The sequence below is a fragment of the Nomascus leucogenys genome, chromosome 20 (genome assembly GCF_006542625.1).
Source record: "Nomascus leucogenys isolate Asia chromosome 20, Asia_NLE_v1, whole genome shotgun sequence".
NCBI classification, from domain to species: domain Eukaryota; kingdom Metazoa; phylum Chordata; class Mammalia; order Primates; family Hylobatidae; genus Nomascus; species Nomascus leucogenys.
The window spans coordinates 25,572,417-25,596,341 of record NC_044400.1 but is presented as its reverse complement, the minus strand read 5'-3'; the positions used below and the strand labels follow the sequence as shown (position 1 = coordinate 25,596,341).

At 39.4% G+C, this 23,925-nt stretch overlaps 1 protein-coding gene across 4 annotated transcripts in view; it reads right to left on the bottom strand.

The window, feature by feature from the left end:
- The window catches only part of PTPN4 (protein tyrosine phosphatase non-receptor type 4), a 226,098-nt gene that overhangs the window by 144,136 nt on the left and 58,037 nt on the right, over positions 1-23,925 (bottom strand). Inside the window, exon 1 of one of the 4 annotated variants that reach the window (XM_030801361.1) lies at positions 20,981-21,022. The exons of the other annotated variants lie outside the window; for them this stretch is intronic. The gene's annotated coding sequence lies outside the window, so the exon portion shown is untranslated. Of the gene's footprint in view, positions 1-20,980; positions 21,023-23,925 lie in introns of those variants that run through there. 4 annotated transcript variants of the gene reach the window in all.

Genomic DNA, 23,925 nt, shown 5'->3' with positions numbered 1-23,925 from the left:
TAAATTGTAACAAATTATAATTCATTCTTAGTTTGCTTAAATGTTGAGAGCAGATATTTCCATGAATTAACCTGGTATGAATATGGATTCATTCTCCTCAAGTTCCCAGGATCTTTTCTTACAGATAATGTCACCCTGAATCTAGTTAAAATTAGTTACCTCAAACACCAGCAAATTTTAACACCAAAACTATGAAAGAAACAACAGCAAGCTTATGTCTTCTTAACCAACTTGTCAATCAATAATGTTATTTTTCCACCATTTACTGTGCTAATCTGATTAAGTAGTAAAAACCCATGATTATTTACTTTAGAAGGCAGCTGAGTAATGAGCATGGGAAAGGAGAAGAAACAGATACATTCATAAACTGGCAGAGAGAACATAAATTGTGTAAATCTACACGAGCCTTTTAGATGGGAGTGTGTGACTAAGATAATTGAAAATGTAAATCCCTTTGAGCTAGCCACTATACTATTAGTACTACAGCTGGTGAAATAGATATATATGCATAAATACATCTCTGCTTCATTGCAATAGAAAAACACATGCATTCAATGGAATATCTGCAATCATTAAAAAGAACCAAAAAGATTCTTTGTATGCAGAAAGCATACAAAAAGAGGAAAAGTAGCAGGTAACAGAAAGCAGGAAGTATTCTATGACTCCAACTCTAAGAATATATAATATATACATATACACACATACACACAGACACATACATGTATGTGTATATATGCTTGCATATGCAGAGAACGTGTGGGAATACACAAGCTTATTACAGTAATGTGTAAGCACAAGGGTTTTTAACTTTGTATTTTACACTTTCAAACCCTCTAGGGTTTTATTAATGAGAAAAAAAAAATTTTCAAAATAATTTTTAAAATTATGATCTGGTGGGCAGTTAAAATATAAGAAAATATCCAAAGCAATTGCAACAAAAGCAAAAATTGACAAATGAGATCTAATTAAACTAAAGAGCTCTGCACGGAAAAAAAAAAATAAAAAAGCCTATCAGAGTAAACAACCTACAGAATGGGAGATTTCTGCAATCTATCCATCTGACAAAGGTCTAATATCCAGCAGCTACAAAGAACTTAAACAAATTAACAAGAAAAAAACAAACAACTCCATTAAGAAGTGGGCAAAGAAAATGAACAGACACTTCTCAAAAGAAGACATACATGCGGCCAACCAAAAAGCTTAACATCACTGATCATTAGAAAAATGCAAATCAAAACCACAATGAGATACCATCTCACACCAGTCAGAATGGCTATTAAAAAGTCAAAAAACAACAGATGCTGGTGAGGTTGTGGAGAAAAAGGAATGTTTTACACTGTTGGTGGGAGTGTAAATTAGTTCAACCACTGTGGAAGACAGACCTAGAGGCAGAAATACCATTTGACCCAGCAATCCCATTACTGGGTACATACCCAAAGGAATATAAATCATTCTATTGTAGAGATACATGCATGCCTACGTTCATTGCAGCACTATTCACAACAGCAAAGACATGGAATCAACCTAAATGCCCATTAATGATAGATTGGATTAGGAAAATGTGGTACATACGCACCGTGGAATACTATGCAGTCCTTTGCAAGGACATGAATGGAGCTGGAAGCCATTATCCTCAGCAAACTAACACAGAACAGAAAACCAAACACCATATGTTCTCACTTGTAAGCGGGAGCTGAATGATGAGAACACAGGGACACAAGGGAGGGAACAATACCTGTGAGACCTGTGAGAGGGTGGGAGGTGGGAGGAAGGAGAGCATCAAGAATACCTAATGGATGCCAGGCTTAATACCTAGGTGATGGGATGATCTGTGCAGCAAACCATGGCACACATTTACCTGTGTAACAAACCTTCACATGTATCCCTGAACTTAAAATAAAAGTTGGAAATAAAAAGCAAACAAACTATAAAACCAGAAATCACCTGCTGAAGAAAAATGCAAGAAGATTTAAAAAGGAAAAAAAAGTATTAAAAAAAAAAGTGTTCACAAAGTCTCCATTGAAACCTACTTCTTCTATTGGTCTGAATTAAATGGCCTTCCTGTTTTCCCCTCATACTTTCCACTGGAAGAAAGCCTGTCAATAAGTCACAAATCTACGGTATACTTTCTCAAATTCAATACAACTTACTCTCTAAGCAAGCTGCATACTGATGACAAAATTTTAAATACAGTCAATTAACTACATGGCTTAGCAAATATATATATTTGCAACATATAGCAAAATGTATATGTCCTGTAATGTATTTTGTACAATAATTTCACATTTGTTGATATTTACCTAAGCACTGAAGTATCTTCAAATACTATTCCTAATAAGGAACCTCTAATTACAATAAACACTTGAACACTTTGGTCTGCAGTCTCATATCAGTGTTTGGTTGCCTGCTTGCAGTTTTATTTTTATTGCAATTTTTAAAATGTAAACTAACCAAAAAAAGTATTTTTAAAATTGTTGCTACTTCTGATATGCTTAACAAGTGAACTAAATGATTTTTAAGTATTTCTTGGACAAAGGCAACATTTAGTAATCATATTTATGTGTTTGAAAGTTTTGTCCTCTCATCACTCACTTCAGAAGATTCTGGAAACAATGTCTTGGAAGAGAAATACTATACATACATTACTAGCACTATAAATCTTCTGCGAGTGTAAGAAATGCAATAAATATATATTGAGTATCTACTATGTGTCAGAAACATTGCTAGGACCAAAAATACAAGACTAAAAAAACCTTATGATAGCAAATTCTCCTAAAATTAATATTGTCATGGGTATCATATTGGAGAAGGGGACTTGAGGTGAGGGTATGGGAATGAAAACTAATTAAAATAATTAATTTAATTATGATAAGAAAGCCATAGGGGAAAAAACCCTTAATTCACTCAAGAGTGCTAGAAAAACCTTCCTGAAATAAGGGAGTTTTAAGTTACAATTGAAGGATGAATAAACGTTCACCAGGTTTGGAGGCGGGTATTTCAGGCAGAGAGAATAAGCACATAAGAAAACTCACAGGCAAAAGGCAACACTTAACTGTAAGAAAGAGAGATAAATGTAATGGTAAACTGTGGCCAGAACTCTAACATATACCAAAATTCCCAGTAGGCTGTTAAATAAAACAATCAATAAATATTTCATTAGTTGAGTAAGTGAATGAGTGAATGATAAAATAGCAAATAGAAGCAATTTTAAAGTTTATGTGCTTTTAGTTCCTTTGCCGGTGTTGCAGATTCTTCAGTCTTCCTTATTTCATGAGAGGACCAGCTAGAGAACAAGGCACTTGAAAGAATCTCTAAAGCTCAAGGGATAGTATATCTACAGAGAAACTAATTTACTGGTTACTGTTTCTCTAAAGATGAAGAGACTGGTCCCGATAGATCTTATTTAGCTTTATCACTAGAATTTTAAGTCAATAACAACTGCCAGGCAAAACGAGCTTCTTGTTGGCAGACCAAGTACAACGAGAGATATGTTAAGACAAGTTTGCAGGAAAGACAAAGCAGCAGCTCTGCAGACCTGCAGCAGGGGAAAATACTTTGGAAGGTAGTATGTTTCCAAGCCAAAATGGAAACAATGAATATTAATGTCACAGGATCCATGGGGTGTCACTTGGGCAGCCAGAAACCTCTGTGGCTGGCGGCACCTTCTGCCTGAGTATTGCTCATACCCGCTGGGCTTGTTCCACCCACTTGACCTGGCAGGCTACACCTGGTACATGTGCAGGAGTACATCCTGCACATGCACTCCTGAACTTACAATAAAAGTTGGAAATAAAAAAGCATACAAACAATAAAACCAGAAATCATCCATTGAAGAAAAATACAAGATGATATAAAAAGGAAAAAAAAAGTAGTTTTAAAAAAAATGTTCACATTTTCCCTTTGAAGTCTCCATTGAAACCTACTTCTTCTATTAGTCTGAATTAAACGGCCTTCCTGTTTTCCCATCATACTTCCTACTGGAAAGAAGCTTGGCTCGCGCTACCGGCCTGGATCCCACACCTGCCAACGGTGAGTCAGGTGCAGAGCAGCAAGGGGTGTGTGGGCGAGTGAGCACAGGGTCCAGCCACTGCGCACAGCCAGGGCAGGCAGCCCCAGGCACTGGCATAGGTGCCAGCTCCATGTAAGGCTGTGGCTGGACCAGATGTAACACACGAGACTTCCGATGCGGGCACCTGAATCTAGATGAGGGAAACACGGTTGGTGCCTGGAAGCTTGCAGATGCCAGGAACACAAGAACCCCAAAGAGGGTGTCACAGGTCTGGGTTTCTTTTCAGCTTAGCTACGTAATTAAAAGGGTACCCTAGGTCTGGGTTCCCGGAAGGGCTGCAGCTCTTCTCTCCTTCTCGTTGCCCACAACATGGCGAGCAGAGGGCGTGTTTTAGCCCTGTTTGTGTTACAGTTCTCAGTACTGCCATTCAGCGGGTCCACAGTTCTTGTCCTCTGTCCAGGAAGAATTAGGTATGTCAACAACTGGAGGGTGAGCAAGGCAGAGAGGAGTTCACGGAGCGACAGAATAGCTCTCAGGAGACCCACAGTGGGTGGCTCCTTTCCACAGGCAGGTCGTCCAGACAAGTGTCCAGCTCTCAGTGGAGAGGAGACCAATGGTGGGTGGCCGCTTTCCACAGGCAGGTCGACCCGACAAGTATCCAGACCTCAGTGGAGAGGAGACTCCTGATGGGTAGCCCCTTTCCACAGACAGATTGTCTCGAAGAGTCGAGGAGACCTAACCCAAAGTGGGTAGCTCCTTCCCACAGCTGGTAAGTCCCAACATCTGTGTGAATCGGGCTGTTTTTAGGGACTTCAGAAGGGAGGAAGTGCATGCTAACCGGTCATGGGTGGCCATGGGTGGGCCCAGAAAAAGCACTTTAAGTTATCCCCCTCCAGGCTGTGGACTCAACTTGGAACGGACAGCCCAGCCTCCATGCTTCCGATTATCCCTGGCTTGAAGGTGGGGCTTCACCAGAAGCCTGCCCCTTTACGCCCAGGAGCCTGTCAGCTTCCTGCCGCCATCAATTATTTCATCCACGGTGCCTAGGCTGCTGGAGCTGAGGGTTGCCTGGAGGCCCGTGCTGCGCCATCCTCAGCCCCCTACAGGCCGACCTCCTGTGCTCATCAGCGCCCAAAGTTCAGAGGGGGCCGAGGCAGAAGGGGGCTGGTGTGTTAGCACCACCCTGCGCGCACACACACCCAGCCAGGTCGCCACAGCGCCTGGGCTTGGCCTCAACTTTGGAAATTGGAGCAGGCGCTGGGAGCGAGGAGAGACCAGGCAGCGGGAGCAGGTACTTCCAAGCCTGCAGGGGCTGGGGGGCTTCCTGGACCCCCTGAGAGCACAGGGACGCCCAGGTCTGCAGCCGTGGCTGGGCAGCTGCAGTTGTCCCCAGAAGGGCAGGTTTCCCACTCTGCCTGCCAACTTGGAAAGGGGGCAGGGCTCCCACCTGTTCCCAGCTCCCGCAGGCTCCATGGAGTGCACAGCCCCAGCTGCGCGTCCCCCGCTGCAGTTGGTGTCTTTGCAGCGGCCGCTCCAGACAGGCTGCCACTGCCATCACTAAGGCTGAGTTCTTATTTGGCTAGTTAGTAGTCTTGGATGAATTTTTCTTGCTACACAGGCCAGTTTCATCAACCCTAAACTACAAGAAAGACCTGATCAGCAGTTCCAGAGTTCTACTGTGTAATGTCTAAGGCTCCTTGAGTGTCTTGGGCTGAGTTACTGAGGAAGAAAAGTCTAAGAAGGCCAAATTTGGCCTCCTAGATTTAACTGTAATAACGAACTTGATTTGTCATACACATATAAAGTCTCCATGTGTGTAGTGGTGTATGCATGTATGCGTATCTTCACTGGAAAGACACATATTTTTAAGTGTCTAAAAACAACTAGTATAGTGATCTGTGAGGTTCCTTCCATATTTCTTTTTTTTTTTTTGAGACGGAGTCTCATTCTGTCGCCCAGGCTGGAGTGCAGTGGCGTGATCTCGGTTCACTGCAACCTCCGCCTCCTGGGTTCACGCCATTCTCCTGCCTCAGCCTCCCAAGTAGCTGGGACTACAGGCGCCCGCCACCACGCCTAGCTAATTTTTTGTATTTTTAGTAGAGACGGGGTTTCACTTTGTTAGCCAGGATGGTCTCGATCTCCTGACCTCGTGATCCACCCGCCTTGGCCTCCCAAAGTGCTGGGATTACAGGCGTGAGCCACCACGCCTGGCCGGTTCCTTCCGTATTTCTAAAGACACTCTCCTGAAGATGGATAGAAGGACTATTTTCCATATAAGAAAAGACATAATTATTTAATAGGTTGGGCAGGTAATTAAGAAAGGCTGTAAGAACCAGTTCATTCCATAATGTTTAGTCCAAAGGCATACAGACTTAACAGTGACTGAAATCCTTCAGATCCTTATAGAGAATATAGACTGATCACCTCACTGAATGAAGAATCCATCATAGGAATACATCTTCATTTGGGGGAGTGATTAATAAGAGAAGGCAGAAACTTCAAGAGATAACATAAATGGCCAGACGCGGTGGCTCATGCCTGTAATCCCAGCACTTCGGGAGGCCAAGGCGGGTGGGTCATGAGGTCAGGAGTTCAAGACCACCCTGGCCAAGACGGTGAAACCCCATCTCTTGTAAAAATACAAAAATTAGCTGGGCGCAGTGGCAGACGCCTGTAATCCCAGCTACTCAGGAGGCTGAGGCAGGAGAATTGCTTGAACCCCGGGGACGAAGGTTGCAGTGAGCTGAGATTGTGCCATTGCACTCCAGCCTGAGTGACAGAGTGAGACTCTGTCTCAAAAAAAGAGATAACATAAACATACTGATTTTGATAAGAAAAAGATTACTTACTGATGGATAACTTAAAATTTAGTAGTGGCTTAAGGAAGTGACAATAGACTCCATTTTCCACCCTGAGCTCCTTTATAAAGCAGGAACAAGGGAAACCAAACAATACAGTACTCCAAATACAAAGTACGGACTCTGTCATTGAAAATGAAAAATGCCGTCTATATGTAAGTCAGTGGAAAATTTTTCACATACAGGATAAGGGCTCTAAGTAAGAGTTATATCTAATGAAGTTAATAACAACAACAATAGTAATAGCTAAACTTATTCACTGCTTACTATTGCCAGACACTTGTTCAGTGTATATGGATTGACTCATTTAATCATGAAAACAACCCTATGAGATAGGTACTATTAAGACTCTAAAGATGAAAAACTGAGGCACAGGGAGATTACACAGACTTATAAAGATCATTCAGGTCATGAGTGGCAGGACTTATACTCTACCCCAGATTATCAAGCTCCAGAGTCCATGCTTAGAGCCACTATGCAATACTTTGCTTTAAAGACACAGTAAGACACAGTTTTTAACTGTGTCAACAATGGAAGGGTATTATATTTAGTACTCCCACCTGAAGGGGGAAATTCTTTCAGCCAACAATATACAATTGCTTTGTATAGCTTATTTTAAAATACCAACTTCCTTTTCCAGCAATATGGCAGAGTAGATAATCTAGAAATCTCAGCAACAAAATACTTAAAACATGCTGGATAATATTAATAAATACCCTTTTAATTACATAGCTAAGCTGAAAAGAAATGTCCAGTGTGCAGAAAGGAAAAAGAGAAGTTGGGTGTAACTGTACTAGGGTTGTCACGGACAGGTTTCTTAAAAAGTAAGCCATGGGAAAGGTGTGTGAATTTTGGGGAGAGGTGATGAGAGGTTGTCTGATGGAAGCAATACTAATGTTCCTCAGTAGAGTAGGGTGACTATAGTTAAAAACAAGTATTATATATTTCAAAATACCTAGAAAAGAGAATTTGAAATGTTCCCAGCACATAGAAATGATAAACACTCAAGGTGATGGATACTCTAAACATTCTATGCATGTAACATGCACCGCATATCACATGTACCCATAAATATGTACAAGTATTATATATCAATCAGAAAACAGGTGGGCACTGGAAAAAAGAGAGGGGAAAAATAACCGAGCAATTTGGGTTTATCACAAACAGGTGGAAAAATGTGCAGACCCTGGGCCTAAATAAGGTGAGATACAGAACTAAGTCTTTCCCAGTGAAAGCCCAGAGTCTGGATAGCAACATTTCTCAATGAAAGGTAGACTAGGAGGAGGAAAAATCCTCCCATAAGTCCAGAATAAGAACAAGTTAAGTTTTTCTGTCTCCACATGGGATCTGGAATGAAGAAGGAAAGTCTCACATGGGTGTGAAGTTTGATTTTACATTATATACTGTTTACAGAACTCCAAAGGTAAAACACTGTGATTAAAAAAAAAAAAATTAGTCCGAGGTAAAAATAAAACATCTTCAGGAGCCGGGCGAGGTGGCTCAAGCCTGTAATCCCAGCACTTTGGGAGGCTGAGGCAGGCGGATCATGAGGTCAGGAGATCGAGACCATCCTGGCTAACACGGTGAAACCCCGTCTCTACTAAAAACACAAAAAATTAGCCGGGTGTGTTGGCGGGCGCCTGTATTCCCAGCTACTCGGGAGGCTGAGGCAGGAGAATGGCGTGAACCCAGGAGGTGGAGGTTGCGGTGAGCCGAGATCGCGCCACTGCACTCCAGCCTGGGGGACAGAGAGAGACTCCGTCTCAAAAAAAAAAAAAAAAAAAAAAAAAACATCTTCAGGAACACATCCTTAACTCCAACTGAAGGTGATTCACAGAGTTAACACTTACCTGATGACCAGGTCACAATACAAAATTAAAAGACACAAGGGTAATCAATTTATTAACAAGAGTTAGCAGGACTCAATTATATCCCTTTAAAACTTCAAATAATTAGAACTATAGAGATTACAAACTTAAATGATTAAAAGTATTAAAGACACAAAAGGATTTGCTCTATCCAATATAAAAACTTATTTATTAAGCTAAAATAATTAAGACAATATGGATCGGCATGAAGATGCACCAAGAAACCATTAGAATAGGAAAAGGGGCCCAGAAAACTGACCTACACAAATGTTATTTACAACAAAGTAGTACTGAAGAGCACGGGAAAGGAAGGTCTTTTTCAATGAGATAACAATAAGCCAACTAGATAGCCACATGGAAAGAATAAAACAATCAAAATCCAAACTGCACCATACCACAAAATTACTTAAAGACGGATTAAAAAGATTAACAACAAACTTCTGACAAGACTAGATTAGAACAATGAAGGAAGTGAAAGAAGCAAATTAAACAAACAGATCAGAATAAAAAAGGGAACAGAATGATTGAGCACTCAGACCTATAACCATTAAAGAAAAACCAGTAAGTGGTTAAAAATCTTACACATAAAAATCATCTGACATTGAAAGCTTTTTATCAAACCTGTGAAGTTCTAACAACCTTCAAAGAGCAAATAATCTCCAGTTTACTTAAACTATTCCGAAGAATGGGAAGGCAGAGAATGTTACCCAGTTAGTCTTATGATTCTAATTCAAGAGGGAATGTGAGTAAAAGAATGTATAAAGGCAAATCACATGCAGGAAGAGATGCAAAAACCTCAGATAAAATATTAGCAAACTGATTTTGCATCACAGTAAAAAAAAAAGGTACAAGAATTTCATGGAAAATTCAGTATTGCAAATGCAGTACATGTAATTACTAACATTAACAGAATAAGATATACAAGTATCTCCTTAAAAACAGGGGGGAAATCAAATTGAAAAATCAGTAAGAAAAAAAGTTGATTCTTCACATCATACAGAAAAATTCAATATAAATTTAAAGCACAATTGTAAAATTTCTAGAAGAAATTATGTGAGAATATCCTTATATTTTCAAAATAGGAGAAACTTTCTCAGAAAAAGATCCCAAAGTGTGAACAATAAAGAAAACAAGTAAATAAATCTGGCTATATTAAAATGAAAACTTCCTGTGCAAATAAAGACACCAAAAAAAAATGACTCCTCTTTTTGACAGACAGTACAGGAGATTATGTATTATAGAAAACTCCTCTCAAATACAATAAAATTGCCAGATAAATTATTTTCAAAACTTTTTGTTTTAGTCTGTTACTGAGCTAGCATGGAAAAAAAAGTAGAAACAAAGATCCAAAGCAAAGTGAAACCAGGGAGGCTACCTAGTAAGACCTGTTAAGGTCAGTTTCTAGTCCTTAAGTTTTCTACCTTCGATTTTGATCACAGAATATACATGGGAATCAAAAGTGATATTTAGGTCTATTCAGGATGGATATACAATAAGAGACCCACAAGCTTTCTATGAGATATTCTCACAGAGTAAAAGTAAGCAACAAAAAAAATCATACCACATAGAATGGCAAAGAAAAACAAAACAATAACTTAAAAAATAAAATCAAAACTTGTCTGTCTGTTGAGAACTTACTATGATGTAGTCAGAAAACCCAAGTGAAAAAAGAAACTTCAAGTGGTTCTGGTATGATGATGCCAACAGGTTACTTGCAGAAGTAAATAAAAGTCCTCTCTGTAGGAATTCAAAGTTCAACCAGGACTCAAATATTGGCAGAGTATATATAAAAAACATGACCCAGATATACGTTGTCTCAAAGAAACTCAAAATATAATGATATAGGTAGATTGAAAGTAAATGATGAAAATGATTCACCATGCAAACATTAATCAAAATAAAGATGTGCCTATAATATCAAATAAAATAGATTTCAGAGCTAAAGAGTTTAACAGGGACAAAGAATTATTACACAAGGACCAAAGGGCCAATCCACCAATAAGACATAGCAATCCTAAATGTATATGCACCAAAATAATATTTAAAAAGAATGTTGGAGAACTCACACTTCTTGATTTCAAAAGTTTCTACGAACCTATAAAAAATCAAGACAACGTGGTGCTTCTATAAGGGTAGACATTGGAACAAAAAATAACAAAGTCCAAAAATAAACTATTCCATTTATTGTTGATTTGTAACAAGAATACCAAGACCACTCAAGTGAAAATGAATTATTGTAGGTGTCCCCAGCCGCTAGGCCATAACCAGTATCAGTCCATGGCCTGCTAGGAACCAGGCCACAAAGCAGGAGGTGAGCAATGCGCGGGTGAGTGTTGAGCTAGCAAGCATTACTGTCTAAGCTCCACCTCCTCAAATCAGTGATAGCATTAGATTCTCATAGGAGCATGAACCCTATTCTGAACTGTGCATGAAAGGGATCTAGGTTGCAAACTCCTTATAAGCATCTAATGCCAGATCTCAGGTAGAACTGTTTCATCCCCAAACCATGCCCTACTGCCACCCTCCATCCATGGAAAGATTGTCTTCCTTGTGGTGCCAAAAAGTTTGGGTACTGCTGAATTATTGTATTAGTCTGTTCTCATATTGCTACGAAAAAACACCCGAGACTGAGTAATCTATAAAGAAAAGAAGTTTAATTGGCTCACAGTTCCACAGGCTATACAGGAAGCATGATGCTGGCATCTGCTTGGCTTCTGGGGAGGCCTCAGGAAACTTACAATCATAGTGGAAGGAAAAGAGGGAGCAAGGTGTCTCATGTGGCAGAAGCAGGTGCAGGAGAGAGAGGGTGAGCCAGGCACGGTGGCTCATGCCTGTAATCCCAGCAATCTGGGAGGCCAAGGCAGGTAGCTCACTTGAGGTCAGGAGCTCGAGATCAGCTTGGCCAACATGGTGAAACCCCGTCTCTACTAAAAATAAAAAATTAGCCGGGCGTGGTGATGGGCGCCTATAATCCCAGGTACTCTGGAGGCTGAGGCAGGAGAATTGCTTGAACCTGGGAGGCCGAGGTTGCAGTAAGCCGAGACCGCGCCACCGCACTCCAGCCTGGGTGACAGAGTGAGACTCGTCTCAAAAAATAAATAGGGCAGAGGTGTTATACCAGATATCATGAGAACTCACTATTGCGAGGACAATACCAAGAGAAATGGTGCTAAGCCATTCATGAGAAACCACCCTTATGATCCAATCACCTCCCACCAGGTCCCACCTCCAACACTGGGGATTACAATCTGACATGAGATTTGGGTGGGTACACAGAGTCAAACCATATCAATTATCACTTCAACAAATGGTGCTGAGACAAAAAGATATCCACATACAAAAGAATGAATTGGACCCCTACCTCATACCATATAGAAAATTAACTCCAAATGAAGTTTGGACCTAAAATTAATAGCTAGAACTACAAAAGTCTTGGAGGAAAATATATGAATACACCTTTGTGACTATGGCCCATGAAACATTATTATGCAGTACATGACTGCAGTCTCAAAAACAGTGTAACCTACAACGGTTACAACGTAACCGCTTGACACCTACTAAGATAGCTATTAAAAAAAAAAACCTGGAAAATAACAGTGTTGGTAATGATATGTATAAATAGGTACCCTGGTACATTGCTGGTGGGAATTTAAAATGGTGCAGACACCATGTAAAACAGCTTGGCAGTTTCTCAAAAGTTAAACACGGAATTATCACGTGATCCAGAAATGCTCCTCCTAGGTATAGACTCCAAAGAATTGAAAACAAAAACTTGAACAGATACTTGTATGCCAATGTTTGCAACATTAATCACATAAGTAAAAGGCAGAAACAACCCAAGTGCCTGTCAGCAGATGAATGAGTAAACAAAATGTGGTATATCCATACAATAAAACATTATTCTGGAATGAAAAAAAAATGAAAGTTCTGATACCTTGAAAACATTAAGCTAAGTGAAATAAGCCAAACACAATAAGACATATATTGTATGATTCTACTTATAACCAATATCTAGACTAGGTAAATTCATAGAGAAACAAAGATTAGAGGTTAACAGAAGCTGAGGGGAAAGAATCATGGAACTACTGCCACATGGCTAGAGTTTCTGTCTGGCAAAATAAAAAAGTTGGAAATAGACATGAAAGGTTATACAACATTGTGAACTTAATTGATACCACTGAATTGTATACATAAAAATGGCTAAAGTGGTAAATTTCGTTATATGTATTTTACAACAATTTTTAAAAATTAATTCTGTGATACATAAAAACATTGAACCATACACTTTTAACGGGTGAATCACATCTCAATTAAACCGTTCAAAAAAAAAACACAAAGTAAAAAGCTGACAGTCCTAAAAGAAGAAATGGACAAATCCCTTATAGTAGGAGATTTTAGCATGAGAAAAAAAAATCACTGACAAACCACAGAAAGTGAGATAAGAATTGGAAACCTAAATGGTCAACAAATATATGGGAAGAAAAACAAAATGAATAAAGGGTGGTGGATAGTGGACATTCTTATCTTGTTTCCAGTTTCAGGGGAAAGCTTTCAGTACAGTCATGTGCCTCATTAACTGCTTTTCAGTCAATGATAAACTGTTTATACTATGGTGGTCCCAAAAGATTATAATGGAGATAAAAAATTCCTATCCCCTAGCATTTACTATCCTATACTTTTTATTGTAGAGCCTTCTACTTATGTAAAAAAGAAAGTGAAAAGATGTCGGGAAAAGAAAGTGAAAAGATGTTGGGAAAATTCACTAACAGACGGTAAAACCACAATGAAACACTACAACATAAGCAACAGAATGGCTAAAATTTTAAAATATAAGGTATTGTTGAAGATGTGGGACCAATGTAGTCTCATAAACTGCTGGAGCATACATACCATACCTATAGCCACTTTGGAAAACTGTTTCACAGTGTCTCCTAAAGCTGACCCAGCATTTCCACTCTTAGATAATTGCCCAACAGAAGTATATGAATATATTCACCAATATATGTATTGTAAGACTGTTTAGAGCTACAGTATTCATAGTAGCCCCAAAGTGTATAAATCAAGGGTCCACCAACAGTAAACTGTATAAATTTTGGTATATTCATGCAATGATGCCTCATTATACATTGCTATGCAGCAAATACACCACAATGCTAAGACAAATACACAAACATAAACCAAACAAATATTAATATTACTCATGGTTCTGTGGGTTGACTGGGCCCACATGGCGGTTCTTACTTGTGGCTACAGTTAGACAGCAGATAGTAAAGTCATCAGAAGTTTGATTGAATCTGACATACAAGATGCCTTGCTCATATGGCTGGCAACTGATGCTGACTGTTGGCTGGGAGGTCAGCTGGAGCTAATGACCAGAGCACTGACATATGGCTTCTCCATATGGTGAGAACATCTCACAGCATGACAGCTGAAGTCTAAAATGGACTGTCCCAAAGAGTGTGTGTTCTAAGGAGACCCAATCAGAAGCTGAAAGGCTTCTTATGACTGGGAGCCACAAAGGGTAACTTTACTGTCAGGGTTAAAAGTGAGTCACTTAGACAAGTAAACAGCCCAATGGAGACTCTCATGTAATGCTGATCACACAAAACTTGCAAATTTTACTTTGTATTTTAAATGCTCCCTACTTCAAAATTAGTACTTTGAAACATTCTACTTTCACTCTTTGCCTTCCTTTAAAGGTGAAACTCAAATAGATTTCCCGCCCCCAACAGGGTGATAAAAGATTTGTGAATCGGTTTGTTGATGCAGTTATACCTATTTATCCATTGTGTGATTAATATCTTCAAGCAACCTTCAAGTATTCCCACAAAGAACACTATTAACTTAGGAAGCAAATGTGTATGTATAGGGGTATGGCTACAGACAAAACAAAATCACTTGACTCAACTTTCTGAAGAAGAAACGCCTAGTTAGATCAAAACTGCAGCTAAAAAACTATTTTATTTTTAGAGATAAAGTCTCACTCTGTTGTCCAGTTTGGAGTACAGGGACACAATCACAGTTCACTGTAACCTCGAACTCCTGGCCCAAGCAATCCTTCTGCTTCAGCCTCCCAAGCAGTTAGGACTACAGGTGCATGCCACCACGCCTGGCTAATTTTATTTTTTATTTTTGTAGAGAAGGGGTCTTGCTATGTTGCCCTAACTAGTCTTGAACTCCTAGCCTCAAGAAATCCTTCTGTCTTGGCCTCCCAAAGCACTGGGTTTACAAGCGTGAGCAACCACACTCACCTAAGATTATTTTAAAAATTTACTCATCAAAAATATGTTATTGAATATTAACCTTAGAGCACAGTTTTCCAACTTTGACACTGTCAATATTTTGTATAAGGATCATTCTCCATCGTGGGGGATAGGGGAAGGATTGTACTCTGTATTGTAAGGAAGTTTAGCAGCATCCTTGGCTTCTAGCCACTAGAGGCCAGTAGCACCCACCATCCAACTGTGACGACAAAAAATGTCTACAGACGTTGCCAAATGTCCCTTGGGGATTGGGTTGGGGCGGTGCAAAGTCTGCCCCATTTAGGAATCATTGCTTTAGAGTTTACAGTTCCTTTAGAGTTTACGGTTTCCGGTAAGGGCTCAAAAGCTCTTGCTAAACACTATCCTTGTACCGATTATTTTCTCATTCAGCTTTAGAAAAACACTAAACAGAAAATCCTACTCCATGAGTGAGGAGAAAAATAAGTATAGTACAGTTAGGTTTTAACATGGATTTTGATTCTGTCCCACTTGATATATGCAATGAACAAACAGGAAAATACGTTCTATAAATATATGGCTAATTATAGAATGTTAATGAGGCCAAGGCAGTCTCCATCTCTCCCAACTGTGTTTCTTTGTAAGGCCAGAGAATATGTGTATCAGAACTATCTTGTGTACTCATTTAATATATACACACCTGGGTCCCAACACAGACCTATAAAATTGAGGTGGAAAAGCAGCAATCTGAACTTCTAATAAACCTTCCTTAATAACTTACTATTATATTCTTATGTCCAACAAAAGATAAGAAAAACAGCACCACAGACTATTTATCTTTAGTCTTTCATGGCCATAACTTTTAATTTTTAAATTTGTGTCACTGTTCACAATGACATATAGAGATGAAACAGAAGACCATCCAATTGATAGCAGATGTTGTGGGAAATAAAAACACCAGTTTGAAGGGTCAAAGGGCTTGGATTGGCAGAGTGTGGTGGCTCACACCTGTAATCCTAGCACTCTGGGAGGCCAAGGTGGGTGGATCTCTTCAGGTCAGGAGTTCGAGACCAACCTGCCCAACATGGTGAAACCCTGTCTCTACTAAAAATACAAAAATTTGCCAGGTGTGGTGGCGGGCATCTGTAATCCTAGTTACTCGGGAGGCTGAGGCAGGAGAATTGCTTGAACCTGGGAGGTGAAGGTTGCAGTGAGCAGAGATCACACCAGTGCACTCCAGCCTGGACTACAGAGCGAGACTCCAACACAAAAAAAAAAAAAAAAAAAAAAAAATTGGATTCTAGTCTTGGCTCTACTACTTAGCATGTGGCTATGGGCAAGCCACAAAATCCCTGGATATGATTTCTCTATCTGTAAAAAAGAGATAACTGCCCCACCACATTGTTACTGATAAAACAAATGTGAAAAGTGAAAACTCTGTGGAATAATAACTCTGTGGAAATAATAAACACACATTACTATTACTTGATAGATATTAATACCTATAACTAAACTGAAGGCCATATCCCAGTAAAATTATGGTAATATTAATCTGGATATATAAAAAAAGCTGTTTCTACAGAAACATATTCTAAATATTATTCAAAGCTATTAAAACTAAAGCATATCTCAGTTAAGCAAGTTGACAGATGGACAACACATTGAAAAACAAGGTAATTTCCACAAGTTGAGAAGCTGGGAGAAGTTATTCAGTTTATAGAAATAAGTATGTGCGTAGGAAAGATCCTATACAACTACCAAATAAAAACTTGCTTTGTTTTAATATGGCTTAAAAATGTTTATATTTGGCCAGGCACAGTAGCTCATACCTGCAATCCCAGCACTTTGGGAGGCCAAGGTGGGCGGACCACTTGAGGTCAGGAAATCGAGACCAGCCTGGCCATCATGGTGAAACCCCGTCTCTACTAAAAATGCAAAAATTGGCTGGGCATGGTGGCACGTGCCTGTAATCCCAGCTACTCAGGAGGCTGAGACAGGAGAAGTGCTTGAACCTGGGAGGCAGAGGCTGCAGTGAGCCGAGATCGCACCACTGCACTCCAGCCTGGCAGACACAGCGAGACTCCATCTCAAAGAAAAAAATGTTTATATTCAACTCCTTAAACAATAATAAAGGAGTCATGTCACCAAAAAGAAAATCACAGTCCCAAATGGGTATCTAACAACAGGCCTCCAAAATACAAAAGATAAAAATTATATAACTGAAAGAAATAGATAAATGCACAATTATACTTGAAGACTTCAATACTACTTTCTTGATAATTGATAGAACAAAGTTAAAATAAAAGCAGCAAAGATATAAAAACACTACTGTGTGCCTGTAATCCCCGCTACTTGGGAGCCTGAGGTGGGAGGGCTGCTTAAGCCCAGGAGTTGGAGACCAACCTGGGCAACACAGAATGTCTCAGTTTTTTTTAAATATAAAAACAGAAATACTACTAACCAACTTAACCTAACTGATATTTCTAGCCTTTTCCACCGCCCCGCCCCCCCCAAAAGAGTAGAATAGACATCCTTTTTAAGTGCACATGGAATATTCACCAAGATATGTCATATTCTAGCCCTTAAAACAAACCTTATCAAATTTAAAAGAATTGAAATCATATAAAGTATGTTCTCTAGCCATAACAGAATTGAAACAGAAATCATTAAGCGAAAGATATATGGAAAATCCTCAACTATTTGAAAACTAAACAACATACATATAAATAATGCATGGGGCAAATAGGAAGTCTAGAGGGAATTTGGAAAATATTCTGAACTAAATGAATATGAAAAGACAACATATCAAAAAGATATAGTTATACCATGTTGTCTTTCCACAGGGTCTCCACATGGTGGCCTCAGGGGAGCCAGACTTCTTACAGGGGAGCTAAAAGTTCTTCGAGAGTGAGTTTACCATAAAACAATAGCAGAAGCTGAAGGGTCTTTTCTAAGCTAGCGAGGGAAGTCATGCAACATCTCTTTCAATAGATTCTATTGGAAGAAAATGGCACTCACAAAGGCTCACCAAGGTTCAAGTGAAGGGGATACAGCCTCTCTCTCTCAGTAAGAAATATTTCAAAGATTTTAAAACCACCACTGAAATCTTCAGCAGACATACAGTTTGAGTTGTGGAAAGATATCCAGACTAGAGATAACAGATACCACAATCTTCAGCAACCAGGAAATAATTGAAAGTGAAAAGATACAAAAGACAATAGTAAATCCTCAAGGAATACTGATATGTAAGAAACAGATTGGCCGGGCACAGTGGCTCATGCCTGTAATCCCAGCACTTTGGGAGGCCGAGGCGGGTGGATCACGAGGTCAGGAGATCGAGACCATCCTGGCTAACATGGTGAAACCTCATCTCTACTAAAAATACAAAAGCTGGGCATGGTGGCGGGCGCCTGTACTTCCAGCTACTCGGGAGGCTGAGACAGGAGAATGGCGTGAACCCGGGAGGCGGAGCTTGCAGTGAGCGGAGATCGTGCCACCATACTCCAGACTGGGCGACAGAGCGAGACTCCATCTCCAAAAAAAAAAAAAAAAAAGAGATGAAGTATATCCAGAATGTGATCACAGAGAAGAGAGCTTTCCTTGAAATAAGGAGCAGTACCAGTTTGTAGAGGTCCTAGAGGTCAAACAAAATGAGCCTTGATAAACTGATTAATTTAACTAGATAATAATCACTGAGGAAGCAGTTACAGTAAAAGAATAAAGGTTGAGATAAGATTGCAATATTTAGGTGCTTGATTACAAACTGGTTAAGGTGACTCTTGTTATAGTCCCCAAAACACACGTAAAATAGAAATGTGGGGAGAGGCAAACTTCAAAAATAAAAACTTGATTTTAATTAAAATACAAGAATGTGATTTCAAATGTCATGGCAAACCACCATCCACTGTTGTTATTCTTCTAAAGGAAAAAGAATTAATAACTTACTGTTCAAAAATGCTTAAACCTACGGCTAAATGTGATGGACTGAAAATGTGTTTACCTTTACTCATTCCTGAAACCCCATTAATTTGAGGGGAAAAAAAAGAAGGAATGTACTAAAAACATAAAAACCACAAGAACAACGAAAGGAGAGAAGATATCGGCTAAAGAGATACTAACACACAGGCCGGGTGCAGTGGCTCACGCCTGTAATCCCAGCACTTTGGGAGGCCGAGGCAGGTGGATCACGAGGTGAGGAGATCGAGACCAACCTGGCCAACGTAGTGAAACCCCGTCTCTACTAAAAATATAAAAATTAGCTGGGCATGGTGGCACATGCCTGTAGTCCCAGCTACTCGGGAGGCTGAGGCAGGAGAATCACTTGAACCCGGGAGGTGGAGGTTGCAGTGAGCTGAGATCACGCCATTGCACTCCAGCCTGGGCAACAGAACGAGACTCCATCTCAAAAAAAAAAGGGGGGGGATACTAATACACTTTGGAAGATAGAAAGCATGTGGAAGAGACAGAAGAGCTAAACACCAAATACCTGCTGAGAAAGATACCAACAGGAAGCAAATCAAATACACGGAAAGGCTCAAACATTGGAGGATAAGTGTGAGAAACAGCAAGATAAGGCATGAGGCTAAAAATGGGAAAGGAAGGTTGAAGATCTATGTAGGGAACAGTTGTGTCCCTCAGTTCTCGATCCCATACCTCCCCTGAATTATTCTAACATAAACTGAAGTGGCTTCAAATCTAGGGACATCAAGCATAGTGGAAAGCAGAGTGTCATATTGCAAACTGGTGGATTTCATGCACAATCTACATGAAATTTAAGCAAAAAGAAAAGTGAAAAGAAAAACATGTTTTAAATGTCTACAAACAATACATCATACATAAACAATCAGGAATTGAAATAGTATCAGACTCCTCATCAGCAATATTAATAGAAGGCAATATTTTCAAAACTCTGAGAAATTATTTCCAATCTAAAATTCTCTACCCAAACTATCAATTAAGTCTAGGGTAAAACTTAGACATTTTCCAAAATGAAGGATATAAAGAACTAGCACACATCCCACACAAGATATTCTTGATGAAGAAAAATGAAAGTCATTTCACAGTGATTCAAAGTAAGTGATGTCAAAAAATATAGTGAATCCAAAGTGCTAAAATTAAGTACCTATTTAATGTATCAAGTGCCTATCAACATCCAGATTTTACATGAAAAAATTAAATAATTGCAAAAGAAAGCCAAAACTACGGGCTCTGAAGTTTATCATCAACAAATCAAATGAATCATCAAAAGGAAATGTCTGCACATTCAAAAAAAAATGTGTCATAATACTATTACTAATTCCTCACATAGTACAGCTGTCACTTTTCTTTGTGGAAACCAAACTGATACATTAAAAATTATAGAGGCCAGGAGCAGTGGCTCACGCCTGTAATCTCAGCACTTTGGGGGGCCCAGCCAGGCGGATCACGAGGTCAAGAGACCGAAACCATCCTGGCCAACATGGTGAAACCCCATCTGTACTAAAAATACAAAAATTAGCTGGGTGTGGTGGCAGGCGCCTGTAGTCCCAGCTACTTGGGAGGCTGAGGCAGGAGAATCACTTGAACCCAGGAGGCAGAGGTTGCAGTGAACCTAGATTGCGCCACTGCTCCAGTCTGGTGACAGAGTGAGACTTTGTTTCAAAAAAAAAAAAAAAAAAATTATGGATAGAATTCAAAAGGTAAACGGAAAAATAGAGTCATAAAATGTCACTAGGAATATTTAAGAGGAAGATCTACTATACTGAATTACTAAGAGGATAAAAGAGTTTCAGGATAAATATTTTCAAAAGTAAATCTTGCTACATGTGTGCATACATGTATATGTGTATACCTATACATGGGCAAGTCCAGCTTTACATACACACACACATGTGTATGTAAAGCTGTGTATATATATGTAAAGTATACATATATATATATGCAAGTCCAGCTTTATTATAAACATTTGGAGGCATAATTATTAAGTCTAATTATTGAAAAGAATGTTAAATAATAAGGGCAAAGACTCAAATAAATGGACATTACCTTTAATATGAATCCAAATTCCTGATATACAGATACTGAACTATCCAATTTGAGTTAGGAATAAACATTATGAATGGTGGGTTCAAAGATAAGATGCGATTTCTTCTCCAGAGTATTATGATCAGCAGAGTACATCCATCAACATCAACACCAACACCAGCATCTGGGCAAAGAGCCAGACTGGGCACCAGGGCTTCCTTGGGGGATTCTTGGATCCACATGGGAATCAGGACAGACAATTACCCAGGGGAAGCGGTGAGGCAGCAGAGAGTGAGTCATGTAGCTTCCTTATGTGATAACTGTTACTCTTTCTATGCTCACCAACTCCATTCCAATGAATACCGAAAGCTTCTTTTTGCAAGTACTAGGAAGAAAACAGGGCTATGTCATACATCCTTTCCCAAAGAACAGATCACATCTATCACAGATGGACGTGCTATTAAATAAGCTTCAGGAGAGACATACAAAGCACTATGATGGCAAAAATATTTAAATGATTACTCCCTTCAAGAATATGAAATAAGTCAAAAGGCAGCACATTTAAGAGCCAAACGGGCCAGGCACCGTGGCTCATGCCTATAATTCCAGCAGTGTGGGAGGTCAAGGTGGGAGGATCACTTGAGGCCAGGAGTTTGAGACCAGCCTGAAAAACACAGTGAGACTTCGTCTCTAAAAAAATTTTTTAAATTAGCTGGTCATGGTGGTGCATGCCCGTAGCCCCAGCTACTTGGGAAGCTGAGGTGGGAGGATTCCCTTGAGCCCAGGAGTTCAAGGCTGCATTAAACTATGGTGGTGCTACCACATTCCATCCTGGAAGATAGAGCAAGACACTGTCTCCAAACAAAACAAAAAAAACAACGGCCAAGTATTCCTTACACACTGTCAATACAGTAGAGAAAAAAAGGGTATAGGCTAAAATATTTATGAAATATTTTTAAGATGCTAGATATGTAAACAACAAACAAAAAAGTTAAATAATTAAGCATTAATCATTTATCAGCCAAGGACAGAAGCTTCTCTGACAATGGCTATGCCCAGATCAACTTGTGTGAAGGTGCATCTCAAATGTGGCAGATGAAATCTTCTAAAATATCAAATCCATTAGCCCAGCTGTTTAGGGTTCCATCTTTGGAAAGCAAAGGCCATTTTGATTTTATAAGATGAATATATTTACTATTATTAACTGAGATCTAAGTCCTATTTGGCTCAACTATCTGGGTCAAGTAAACAATGAATCAGAAAATACAGCAAGTAACATGTTAAATGTTTCAAATCAAATTTCACTGATTATATAATGAGATACATTTTCATATTTTAAAATAATGAGGATTTGGGGTTCTGATCATATAGAGTAGCTGGTATTGGAATATTCTCCTGTTACAAGCATCTATAAAAACCAGACCAAATATAGACCAAATAAAACATGTATGTAACATTTACAAGCAACAGATACCAACCAACACAGGGCTATGATCTTTGGGAGAAAAGGGCAGATGAATCAAGTCTCACCCTGGCTTTCTCCTTGGCGGCACTTGCCAAATCATACTGTGGAGAAACAAAGCCCAAGCAGACAGTGGCAGTCTTGCTAGGATAAGAAAACTAAAATTAATGTTTGGGGTGCCAGGGTTTTGGGGATAGGTTATTAGAACAGAGAAAGTCAAAGGAAAAAAGCTATAAAAATACACATAAAATTGCCCTATGGTCCTTACTTGCTTCATAGGATGTGCATACACAGGGTTAGAATTTCTAGGAGAAAATAGCTGTTAACTAAACAGAGATTTCAGAGGTTGTGCAGTTCTGAGAAGATGTGGTCCAGGCTCAGAGGAGAGATGTCTTGATGAACACCTTAGTCACTTAGTTGAGACCCTAGACAAACTGTGTCCTAGGAGTAAGAACAAAGGTGAAACAGACCTACCTTAAAAAGCTTAAAACTAACCTCCATAAGATCAAAGTGATCTGCTGGCTATTTAACTGCCTGCCATAATATAATTCACTATTATTTAGAGGGACATAATAATCCAGAGCTCCAACAAATAAGGGTCCAAACCTTTCCTATAAAGGGCCAGAAAGTAAATATTTTTAGGCTTTGAGGACACATAGTCTCTGTTGTACATTCTCTTTGAAAACAAACAGAGGCTGGGCATGGTGGCTCATAGCTGTAATCTCAGTGCTCTGGGAGACTGAGGTAGGAGGATTGCTTGAGGCCAGGAGTTTAAGACCAGCCTGGGCAACATAGCAAAAACAATAACCTTTAAAAATGTAAAAAACCATTCTTAGCTATAGGCCATGCAATAACAGCCACCAGGTTGGATATGGCCCATGGCCATAGTATGTTGTCCATTACTCTACATTTCACTCACTATGTTCAATATACAACGACAAATTAGCAGATGTGTAAAGCAGGGGAAAGTGACAATCAAGAGACAAGGCAGTCAATAAAAACAGACTTAGGGGTGATGTAAATATATGTGTAGACAAGGAGGCTCTCGCTTACCTATTCAACACAGTATTGGAAGTTCTGACCAGGGCAATCAGGTAAGGGAAAGAAAAAAATGGTATCCAAATAGGAAGAGAGGAAGTCAAACTAACCCTGTTTGCAGTTGACATGATCCTGTATCTAGAAAACCCCATAGTCTCAGCCCACAAGCTTCTTAAGCTGATAAACAACTTCAGCCAAGTCTCAGGAAACAAAATCAATGTGCAAAAATCACAAGAATTCCTATACACCAACAAGAGTCAAGCCAAGAGCCAAATCAGGAATGAACTCCCATTCACAACCACCACAAAAAGAATAAAATGTCTAGGAACACAACTAGGGAAGTTAAAGATCTCTACTAGGAGAACTACAAACAACAGCTCAAAGACATCAGAGAGGACACTAACAAATGGAAAAACATTCCATGCTCATGGATAGGAAGAATCAATATCATTAACATGGTCATACT